Source organism: Macrobrachium rosenbergii, chromosome 2 (genome assembly GCF_040412425.1).
Source record: "Macrobrachium rosenbergii isolate ZJJX-2024 chromosome 2, ASM4041242v1, whole genome shotgun sequence".
NCBI lineage: Eukaryota > Metazoa > Arthropoda > Malacostraca > Decapoda > Palaemonidae > Macrobrachium > Macrobrachium rosenbergii.
This window is the reverse complement of record NC_089742.1, coordinates 50,666,430-50,677,847: the sequence shown is the minus strand read 5'-3', so window position 1 is coordinate 50,677,847 and position 11,418 is coordinate 50,666,430. Positions and strand designations below refer to the sequence as shown.

Here is an 11,418-nt window from a genome sequence, read left to right as displayed (position 1 = left end):
TTTTTTAATAAAATATAAATTTTAATGGAAAATTTCTGTTGATAATGATTTTTATCAACAAATTAAATAATTTTGACAGTAATTTATTTTATAAGATGGGCCTTTAGAATAATGCTAGCTGCTCTGTTTTTTAATCTTTATTTCAGTACCTTCTCCAGCAAAAATTACGATAGATAACCAGTAAATAATTATATATTTACTCGATAATTTACTATTTATATAAATTTTGTGAAATTTATAACAGCTTACGTAAATTCGAAGACAATATCTTTCGGCGTGCAAGGTAAGTTTCCAGTTACAATTTAAAAGTTTATTATTTTCCCATAAACTTTAATTCTTTAGATATCTGCAGCAAGTTTCCAAAGGTGGAGTAAATTTTTAATAAAAATTACGAAACATACGACAAATCGTTGATTAGACTGGATGAAAAATATATTATATGATGAGAAATGAATTTGCCTCGACATAATTGGAACAAAGATGGAGACAGATGGCCACGTACTCACCGTGCCGTTGGTGCCCTGCTGGATTCACCTCCAGCTTTCCGATGTCATTTTCCTCGCCTCATCTTATAGTGACGACAAGTCTCTTCCATATATGCATTGTAAGTTAATATATATTCAATATACTTAGGTTAAAGTAGTGATTATAAAGGTAGACTTGTTTTATTACAGACGGAATGACTATTGAAATCTCTGCCGGCCACTGCGCCCCATCTTGTTAACCCAGAGGTAAGGTAGACGGTGACAACGGCTTATTGCTGTTAAATAACCCATATTAATCATACATTTATGAACCTTGAGTAATCCTTAGAGGTATTGACAATTATTTTTCATCAAGTTGTAATATATCGCAGTTTAGGTTATACCATGTTTAGCCCAAGATTCACAGGCATATGAATAGGCAAGGCTTAGGTTAGTGTTACCCAAATGTAGGATATCCTTTGCGTAACATATTTTTTACCCAAATGTAGGGCGTCCTTTGCCTAACGTATTTTTATAAGTATTGAGGGTAAATTTTATGAGCTAGTCATTGCTGAAAAAATAACTCCTTTGTGAAAAGCCTTCGGTAAAAGTTCGTTTCCGGTCCGAAGTCCAATTCCACATGACATATATCCATTTTCGACAGTTTTCTTGCTGTTTTTGGTAATTCTGTATATTAGCTCCGCGCTTTTTATGTTTTGAGGTGGTGTTTTCTACACTATTAAGGGTTCTGATACTGGCGGTGCATCTGTTTGTTGTCGGCCAAATGGAATGTCCCTTCGCCGTGTTTAGTACTGGCCCAAGGGGGGTACCTATACGTTAACAAGTTATTGCACTTGCCGGACGGGATATGAACCGTTCAAAACAGACGTACCCGTGCTCTGTCTTGTGAAGATTGTGTATGGAAACTCCTTGTTGGATCGACTTCAGGGGTTAAGTACAGGTTAATTACACTCTAGCACCAAAAATTAAAGGTAAATTCATAATTAGCAACCAAAAAACTGTAGAAAAAGTTAAGTTAGAAGGCAGTTGCCGCTGCGGAGCTACTATATAGTTCTACCGTTTTCAAATGTCCCATTCAAGATTTCAACCGAAAATCATTCATTTTGAAGTTTCCAAACCTCGGGCCTTAAGCACGTTTACGTGCTAAATGGGCATCATGTTTAGTACCGGCCCCTTGGGGATGTACTTAAAACATAAAATAATGACAGTAAATACCATGAACATAACATCGTACGTTGTTTTGGATGTTATGGCCTAGATGACTTACGGCTAAAACGACCAAGGCCGGAGTACTTGATGGGACATTCGGACCGGGAATGAACATTATCCCCTAGTGTTACCTCCCCTGATTATAGGCTGAGTCATTTCACTATAGTAGTCATTGCTAAAATAAAGTAATGCCTTTGTGAAAAGGCTTCACATCTAAGTTTTGCCAAATCATTATGGATAAAGTTTGGTGCATGTCAAAGTTTTCCTTGCCCTCCATGTTATGTAAAACTCTCTTAATTGTGAGAGTTGTTTGTGAAATTGGACCTTGGTGAGAGGCTAAAGGAGTGTCCATACCTAAGGTTAGAGTTTGATGTATGGCATACGTGTGAATGCACCTGGTATTCAGATAAGAATATACCATTTTCACATGGTTGGCTCAAAGTTCATGTAAGGGTTAGATTAAATCAATCAATCTCTCTCTCTCTCTCTCTCTCTCTCTCTCTCTCTCTCTCTCTCTCTCTCTCTCTCTCTCTCTCTCTCTCTCTCTCTCTCTGCCAGACGCACGATTATACCTAATTTAACCTTAAATAAGATAAAACTTAGGCTAGAGGGCTGCAATTTGGTATATTTGATGATTGGAGGATGGATGGATCAACATACCAGTTTTTAGCCCTCTAGCCTCTGTAGTTTTTAAGATCTGAGAGCAGACAGAAAAAGTGCAGACAGACAGACAGAGCCATCTCAATAGTTTTTTTTTTTTTACAGAAAACTGAAAAGGAGGGGGTGGGGGGTGGCAGGTCTGCTGTTTAAAGGGTATGGTTATGAGTTCATAAGGGTTAATTGTTCTGTGAAACTTCCTACCATCTAAAGGGTGGATTGCAGTAGACTAGGGCATATGAAAGAACTATACTGCACTAGATGCTTTTCAGTTGGAGTGTAGAATGAAGGCTCTTTACTGATTTTTCCATTCTTGTTTGTTTTTCAGACCTGAGCGGGCAAAAGGCACTGGTTACCTTATTCCTAACCTAACCAAACCTTACTGTGCATAAAAAAAAAAAATGGTTGCAGCTGTCATATCAGTCATTTGTACTAAAATATCCTGTGCTTGGGCTTTGTACGCTTGTGGCTGTTGTGTATTCTCGCTGCTGTGAAATTTTCAATGTATGAAAGTAATTTGCACTATTTGATGTAAAGGTAATTTTTATTGACTATGGTTGCTTAAATGTTAGGGTAAGGAGACTTGCCAATGTGATTTTGGTACTTTATTCTATATCAGTGCATTGAAATATATTGGTTATTACCATAAGTTAATGCACTCAGATTCTTACCATTTTTGTAATTTGCAGATGGCAAAAACCAGCAAGTCAACGATGATGGATTCATGTACCCCAGGGAGATAGCAGCAGATTAGAAAATTTGTTTCTCCAACCTGGTAACTCAGTTCTCCACTGTTGCTTGTCACGGAGGGCCACCAGGAAAAATATAAACAAGAGGGTGATGGTACAGTATGTCACAGAAAGAGTAGAATCCTTATTAGAATATTTAAATAGCAGACTTGAAGGGGAAGATATAGGGTGTCTGTTATTGGGAAATATTATGAAAAGTTTTAACAACCATCCCATAACATGTTTTTGTTGGCAGTCACGCCACTAAGAGTCTTCTAAAGTACTAGGTAAACAGTATGGAGAGTTAAGCTTGTAAGGGATACACAGTGAACATGAAAAAATGGGTGTACACACTTGAGTACAAAGGATGTACGAGGTAAAAAGTTCTTTTCTCTGCGTCTTTTCCCACTTCTATGTATGATGTTGCTAACAGCTTTCCTCCACCTGGCTAGGTCAAACACATTGTCCTCTTTAACTACATCCGCCCACCTTTACTTCGGTCTTCCTCTTGCTCTCCCATTAGGCACCTCCAACTGCATCACTCTCCTCCCTACATGTCTCATCCCTTCTCATCTCATGGCCATACCACTGCATTCCTCTTTCCTTGGCCTTCTTTGATAGTTCCGTGACTTTGGTAGTTCCTCTTATTCTTTCATTTTTGATCCTGTCTAATATTTTTACCACACACATCCACCTAAGCATTTTCATCTCTACCACATCCAATTTTTTCTCTTGCACTCTCTTTACTGGTCATGTTTTTGCTCCATATATCAAAGCTGGTCTCACTACTCTCTTATACACACTTCCTTTAAAACTGTTGATTCTGTGGTTACACAAGACACTTGATATCTTTCTCCAATTTTTTCGTCCAGCCTACACTGTATGATTCTACATCCAAATTTCCATCAGCTGCTGTTGAACTAAGATACTTAAGTTTTTCCACTCGGTTCAACCTTGTCCCTTCCATATTAATCTCAGAGCCTTGATCTTTATCAAACCATAGGTATTCAGTCTTCTTTCTACTGATCTTTAATCCACTATCTTCCAGTGCATTCCTCCATTGCTCTAGTTTTGACTCCACTACCCTTCTGTTGGTTCTGCATAACAGGACGTCATCAGCAAACAGCGTGCAAAAGGGGAATTGATCTCCTATTCCATGAGATAGCACATCCATAATCAGGTCAAAAAGATTGCGACTTAAAGCAGATCCCTGATGTAAACCAACTCTTACTGGTATCCATTCAGTTAAACCAACACTGCTTCTGACTTGCTTTTTTGCTCCATACATATCATGGACTAATGTCACATACTTCTCCAGTGTTCCCTTTACTCACATACAAGTCCAAACCTGGCATGGGACTCTATCATATACCTTTTCCAGCTCCGTGAGTACTATGTGCAGTCCTTTCTGCTTTTCCAGGTGTTTTTTCATTCTGTCAGAGGGCTAACACTGCATCTGTTGTTCCTCTGCTAGGCATGAAACCAAACTGTTCTTCATCTACAGCTATTTCTTCCTTAATTCTTTGATCTATTATTCTTTCCCAGATTTTCATTGTGTGAGACATTAACTTTATTCCTCTGTTGTTTGCACAATCCTCGATATCACCCTTCTCTTTATAGATAGGGACAATTAAGCTTTCTCTCCATCCTTTTGGTATCTTTTCCTGACTGTATATTTTCTTTGCTAGGTCCCACTGCATGTCTATCCCTTCTTCTCCCAGGCTCTTCCACACTTTTGCAGGAGTTCCATCTGGTCCTATTGCTTTACCATTTTTCGTCTTTAGTACCTTCTTTACTTTCTTCCTGCTAATAGTGTGTCATACCAAGGTTCTGGAATCCATCTTCAAAGAATTTTCTAGGATTTTCTTCATTTTACAGGTGTTCAAAACATTCTTTCCACCTCTTATCTTATACTTGTTGCGCAAAACCACTCCATTTCCATCCTTAACCTGTTCCATATGGGAGTAGTCTTGGTGTTCTTGTCCCTCAGCTTTGCAATTTTGTGAATTTTTTTCTCCCTCTCAGGTGTTTCTAACTCTGTACATGTCATCTAATGCTCTTTCCTTTTCTTGTGCAATTGCCTTATATACTCGTTTCTTATGTCGTTTGTTCCTCTCCTTATCCTCTTGCTGTCCATACTTTTCCCAGATCTTTTTTGTATCCTTTTGGCTTTCACCACCTCACTCACTGCATCATTCCACCACCAGATTTCCTTATGGTCAGGGGGTTTCTTTCTAGATGTCTTTCTCAACACCTTTCTACCCACTCTTTATCACCTTTCTGTTGTGATTCCACCATTCTTGCACTCCCTGTAGTAATCTAACTTCCCTCAACATTCCTTAAATTCCTGTCTCACTGCCTCCTCTTGTGTTAGCTTTCACCACTTGTTTTTTGTGGGACACATGCAGGCCTACCTTTGCTGTGTTCCTTATTTCAAAGACCATTACCACCATCCGGTGCTGTGCTGTGCTGCCATGCACACTCCATTTAAAACTTTGAAATTTCTCACCACTCAGATGTGATCTCGTGCACATGTGGAAGTCAGTACAACTTTCTCTTGTTCCACTCTTGCATGTAATGTATAGGTACTGGTTTTCTTTTCAAACTGGGTGTTGACAATAGCCAAGTCAAATGACATTGAGGAGTCCACAACTGTCTCTCCCTTATCATTTCTCTCTCCAACAGCCATCATGCACCCTCTCAGTACTCACTGTAGTCCTTCCTACATGTTCATTCATATGACCACGTATAATTAATCTCTTTTGCTGGTATTTCGCTCAACTGTCAGTCCATTTCCTCCCAAAATGCCACATTCTCAGCTTCATCACATCCTGCTTGAGGGGCATAAGCGAGTACTCACGATGTTGACTTTTTCTATCTAGGCACAGTTTCACAACCATTGCTCCGTCACTTGTCCTCCTCACACTTATTGTGCTGTCTTTTAGGTTTTTAGATAGAATTATTCCCGCTCCATTTCTAGAATTGTTCCCACTCCATTTCTACCCTCCTTATTTACTCCACTATAAAGCAAATTATATCCACATCCCAGCTCTCTGGCTGTACCTCCCCTCCATCTAGTCTCCTGCACGCATGAAGTGCTTATCCTTCTCTCCATCAGATCCGCTATCTCTCTTCCCTTTCCAGTTATCGTTTCCACGTTCAAAATTTCAACCCTCAAAGCTACCACCCTCTTCCTTTTCCTTACTCTTTTCCTTTTAGGCTCGTTTCTTTAACCAGGGTTGCCCACTGCCCAGTAACCCTTGCACATTTATCACAGCAGGTGAGGCCCCTGAGTGTCACCTACAGGGGATGCCCTAGCACTATCTTATTTCTGGTAAAAGTCCACTGTCATACTGTATTTGGTTTTGGCTGGATTTTATGATTTGTGTATTTGCATACTTAGTTAAGCATCCTGGTTCTGAAATATGGCATTATACCCAGCTTAGCACTCTGATTTTCATTTTCCTTTTACTGTAAAGGTGATACACTGTTGTCTGACAGTTTTGAGGTTTAAATGCTGTTTAGTTGGAAGTGGGATATTAAATTTATGCCAAAGGTCAAGCACTGGGACCTATGAGGTTATTCAGTGCTGAAAGGGAAATTTAGAGTAAAAGGTTTAAAGGTGTAATGAGGAAAATCTCCCAGTTTCATTATGAAACAATTGTTCGGAAAGGGTAGAAAGAAAGATGGAGTAGAGAGATTTAAAAGGAGGTACAGTAAAAGAAATGAAAGGGGTTGCAGCTAGGGGCTGATTGGATTATTCAAAGAACCTTAAGTAATGCCTACAGTGTACTATACTTGTTGCACTGAAGGCACTATCCACTTGCAGAGAATGCTTTTCAGTTAACACTGCCATCATTTATACATTTACTGTGCTATTTATGATATATTTATTTCATGCAGAGTTTTCTCTCGTATATGTTTGTTTTTTCTTTGAAAATAGGGATACAGTATAATGTTATTACTCTTTGTGCTACTGTATATTGATATAGTCAATTGTTCTGATTCACATTTGGAGGCTACCATTCATTTTATGACAACTAAGACTATACTGTACGTAATTCAAGCCTTGGCCCAAGCTAATAAAATTGTACCATAAAATAATCTTTGGCTTATTCTTAGCTGGAACTGGTACTTGAAGTCAAAGACGGATGAATCTGCAACATAAGATTAAATGGTTGAGGAATGGAAAATTTGACTCCCACAGTTTCTTTAATCTTTCTTGGTTCTTAACAGTAGATGGATGCATTGTGAAAGTAACTTATTTCTAGTGGATTCCTTCCATAATTGTTCCTTCTATCAGTGGTTCCCTTTTACAGGTGAGAAATATGGCATTTCAAAAGGAAAAGAAGGGAAGCTACATTCCTTTCCCATCTTAGTCCTGTACACATCTCGAACAGTGTGATTTGAGCTTATGCAACTACACACTTAGTTACATTTACACACTTAAGTATGCACACTTGATCATAGACAACCTCACCTTCGAGTGGTTAACTTAACATCTTGATAAGACGAAAACCAATTCGTTTTCCAGTCCACCAGTTATGAAGGTCATTGCCATTAATGTAAATGAAGGATTTCCTTCATTACAACAGCAGGGAGTGCCCAGTTTGAAAAAAGAACGTAATGCTAATCATGATATAGGAATAATCAAATCCATTCTAACCTTAACTTTGTATAGATAGAAGAGGAACTATTTTAACATTTTTCCCTTCTTATTACAGATCATTCTTCAAGAAATATTGTTAGTAATGAAGATCCAGGATGTCACTTTGTTGAGATTGTTGAGGCTTCGAAGTAGACAGGTCCATCTCATCAAGAAGAAAACCCAGGAATATTAATTTTCCAAGATATCTTTAATTTTAATTTTTTTATTGTATAAGACTAAACTCCTCTCCCAATGAAGGTTGTAAATGACCAGCCCACCTAGGTGATCACATGCGATAGGTGTTTGCGCGCACAAATTCCAAATTAAAATTTATTGAAAAAGTATACTGTACAAAACTGCCCAAAAGTTTGAAAATGTTACGCAGAAAATGTGATACTTCAGTATCACATTTTTCAAATTTAGAATTATCCACAATTTTTTTCCACGTTACCTGCTAACATACATCATCATGTCATTTGATAGTCGGTCAGGTCTAATTTCAGTTAAATACTTCAATTTCTCTTGCCTTGTAAACCTTTTCAGCTAAGTCAGAGGATATGATATTTTGCTAATTCATTGCTGCATGCATATTGATGAAGTTTATGGAAAATTAAAGCTGATATGTTTATATCTCTCAAAAAAAGTAAATGTTTACATCTCTGCGAGTCAAAAGTACTTCAGTATGGTTTTGAATACTTACTTTCCTTTTGCATTCTCCCAGACTTTCTTCAGCTGTTGCTGGCTTCTTGGTGGTCCATAACCAGCTGCATTTAATAAGTTGGTGACTTCTTCCCATGCTGCTTTTTTCTTGTGAATGATGCGAAGTCATGGCTCTTGTTGAACAAAATGTCACTTCTTTCCTCAGTCAAACTCACCAGCATTGTTTTCGTTTGCAGTAATATACCTTGCCCTTAGACCACTGTTTTCCGCCATACCGACTGTCTATACGTACTCTATATCTCGTTGAAAAACCAAGAACGTCAGAAACGCTTGTAAACAAATGATTCTCCAGCATACCAACTGTTTAGAGGACAAATACACCCTCTCAGCAGGGATACCAATCACACCCTCAACTGTAAGATGCTTTAAGCATAACACCGAAAAAATATAGGCTTCCTACACTTTCCTTAGGGCGTAAAGAAGGCCCTATAATTGGAGGCCCTATATTTTCTCTTAGCATACGGCCGTAAATGTATAAAAAAAAAAAGGATGTTTATATCTCTACTGTTAGGAATTAACTTTGACAACCCCTACTGTTTTCCAGGTATTACAAGTTCCCTAGAGCTGCCCATAACTTTTGACATGGCACGAAAGGTCTTTTATTTACGGTGTATTAGTTTATTTGCTTCGTAGGTTACACAAGTTTAAGACATTTTAAAGTATCTTAAAAGATGAGAGATTGTGTTTTAATGTCAAGTACTGTATTATTGCTCTATAACCGTGAAAGGCTAATATATATTTAGACCCAAGGGAGATGGCCTTTTGGTGGGCTTAGAGTGCATAAGAGAGAGAGAGAAAGTTGTTCATGTCTAGGAAAACTTTAATGACAAAAAAATTTGACGGTTAAAAGATCAGCAGATTGGTGTTGTCTTTTTAAATCTTGTCGGAAACCAAAGTAGGCAAGGTATTGTTTATGTAAGGGCCCACAAAAGTTCTTTATTATTTTTTTTTTATAGCGTATCCATGTTCCTAAAAGTAATTGTGCAATTTTCAAGTTGTAAAAATTTTTTTTTTTATAGCGTATCCATGTTCCTAAAAGTAATTGTGCAATTTTCAAGTTGTATAATTTTTTTAGTTAAATTTGTTCATTTGATAAATGTACTCGTATTTTGAATTATGCCAGTGGCCGAGATAGATTCAAGTGCCGAAACAATTTTTATATATTTTATGTCTAAAACCACAGGTTTGAGGAAGGGAGTGTAAATCCATCTTAATTTCCACATACTACCAACATGTTCCATAGTGCAAGTGCGAGCTTTTCTTTTTCTTACACTTTTAAAACCTTTGTAAACTCAGTTTCCCTTTCAGCACTGAATGACCTCATAGCTCCCAGTGCGTGGCAATTGACCTAATTTTTATATCCCATTCCATTCCACACACACTCCATGACTTATTCACACTGAAATGTGATTTATTTTTTTTGATGAATTATACCATATTCCTTAAATTTGTGGTTTTATTCCTTTTGTTGCTCTTATAATTAGTGACAATTGCAATATATGAGAATACTTTGTTGTATGTAAACTCTTCACTCTTTTATATGTACAGTAGGAAATGGGTCAGTTCAACACCGACGACTCAGCGCGGCCATTTCAGCTCCAAAGATTTAGAAATCATTCTTAAGTGTGATTGCTGTATAAACAAGTGTTTACACTTACCAAGTTATTTGGTGGTTTTATGGTTCTTAGGACTGTCTCTGTTTTGATTTTGGAGTTGCAGTCCTGTACGAAAGTTCTATTTCTTTAAACCCATGGCTGAATCAGTACAAAGTAAGTAAGCAGAGAGAAGTTCTGTCATGACTTATATTTATCGTTTGACAAGAGCAAGTTAAGTGTTGGCGATGCCATGAAGATGGTAGGTGCAAGGCACGAATTCACATATTAGAAAAAGAGGTGATCAAAATGATCAACGAACATACTCCTCTGCCATCAGCAGTTGCCATTGAAGTGGAAAAGGTCATAACTGCTGCCAGAGACCAGGCTGAAGAGACTTGTGAGCCTCCAAGTACGATTAACAACAAGTGCATTGAATACATGATGTATAAACCCACCCCAGAAACTGAGGACAATTTCTGTTTGATGGATAGAGGGACGAGCAGATATGGTTAGAGCACATAGCAACTTTCAAGACTTGGTACGCTGACAGAACATTTGCGGTAGCACCACAGCTGTTGTATCAAGTGTATACCATCATGGTTAGGAAAAAAAAAATGGAGTTCACCCTGTATCATACTTTTACAAAACAAACATTATGCAACCTACCATATATGTGGATGCTTTGAGATGGTTACAAACTCGTGACCTGCCGTTATCAATTGTGAATTTGAATGCGCAGCGTTTACCACCATCAAAGACTCTCCTTCCTCAGTGTAGAAGTCAGAGGCTGCCTTTTTCATGTCTCAAAATCTACTAAAGCAGTTAAATGGTTTGTCTCATGAATTTATATAACAGCAATCACAACTTTGCATTACATGCGGAAATAACTGCTCTATGTTTTATGCCAGTTGACAACCTTGACAGTCATGTGGATTTTTTGGCAGGTAGTTTACCAGAAGAGTTACTTCAGATTTTAAAATGATTCGAAGACAATTATGTTGGCCATCCTAATCACCATAGAGCAGGCAGATGAAGTCCTTTATTTCCGATGGAGATGTGGAATATGTATCAAAGAATGTTAGATGGAAATGAAAGAACAAATAACTATGCTGAGGCAGCCTACAGGAGATTGAAAAGTGGACTGGGAATGTTACACCCAACTGTATGGAAATTCGATATCCTTAAGCATGTTCAAAAGGGAAGAGACAAGTACAGTACTTCGAGAAACTTTCAGCTGGCAATGAACCGCAGTTAAAACTACGTGCAGGAAAATTGATGAGAGGATATTAAAAATTTTCTGAATACGGCAGCAGAAGTGAAATCAAGTACCTTCGTTCAGTAGAGACAATTTAACAAATTAAAGATTTTTTTTTATT

General features: G+C 37.8%; 1 long non-coding RNA gene across 2 annotated transcripts; it reads left to right on the top strand.

The window, feature by feature from the left end:
* The first annotated feature begins 472 nt into the window (after positions 1-472).
* On the top strand, positions 473-10,125 carry LOC136846674 (uncharacterized). Of its 2 annotated transcripts, none has more exons than XR_010855481.1 (3): positions 473-604; positions 3,041-3,194; positions 7,804-10,125. It is a non-coding gene; the product is annotated as an uncharacterized lncRNA (long non-coding RNA). The 2 variants fall into 2 exon arrangements; XR_010855484.1 differs by having other exon boundaries at positions 477-604; positions 3,041-3,199.
* The last annotated feature ends 1,293 nt before the right edge of the window (positions 10,126-11,418 follow it).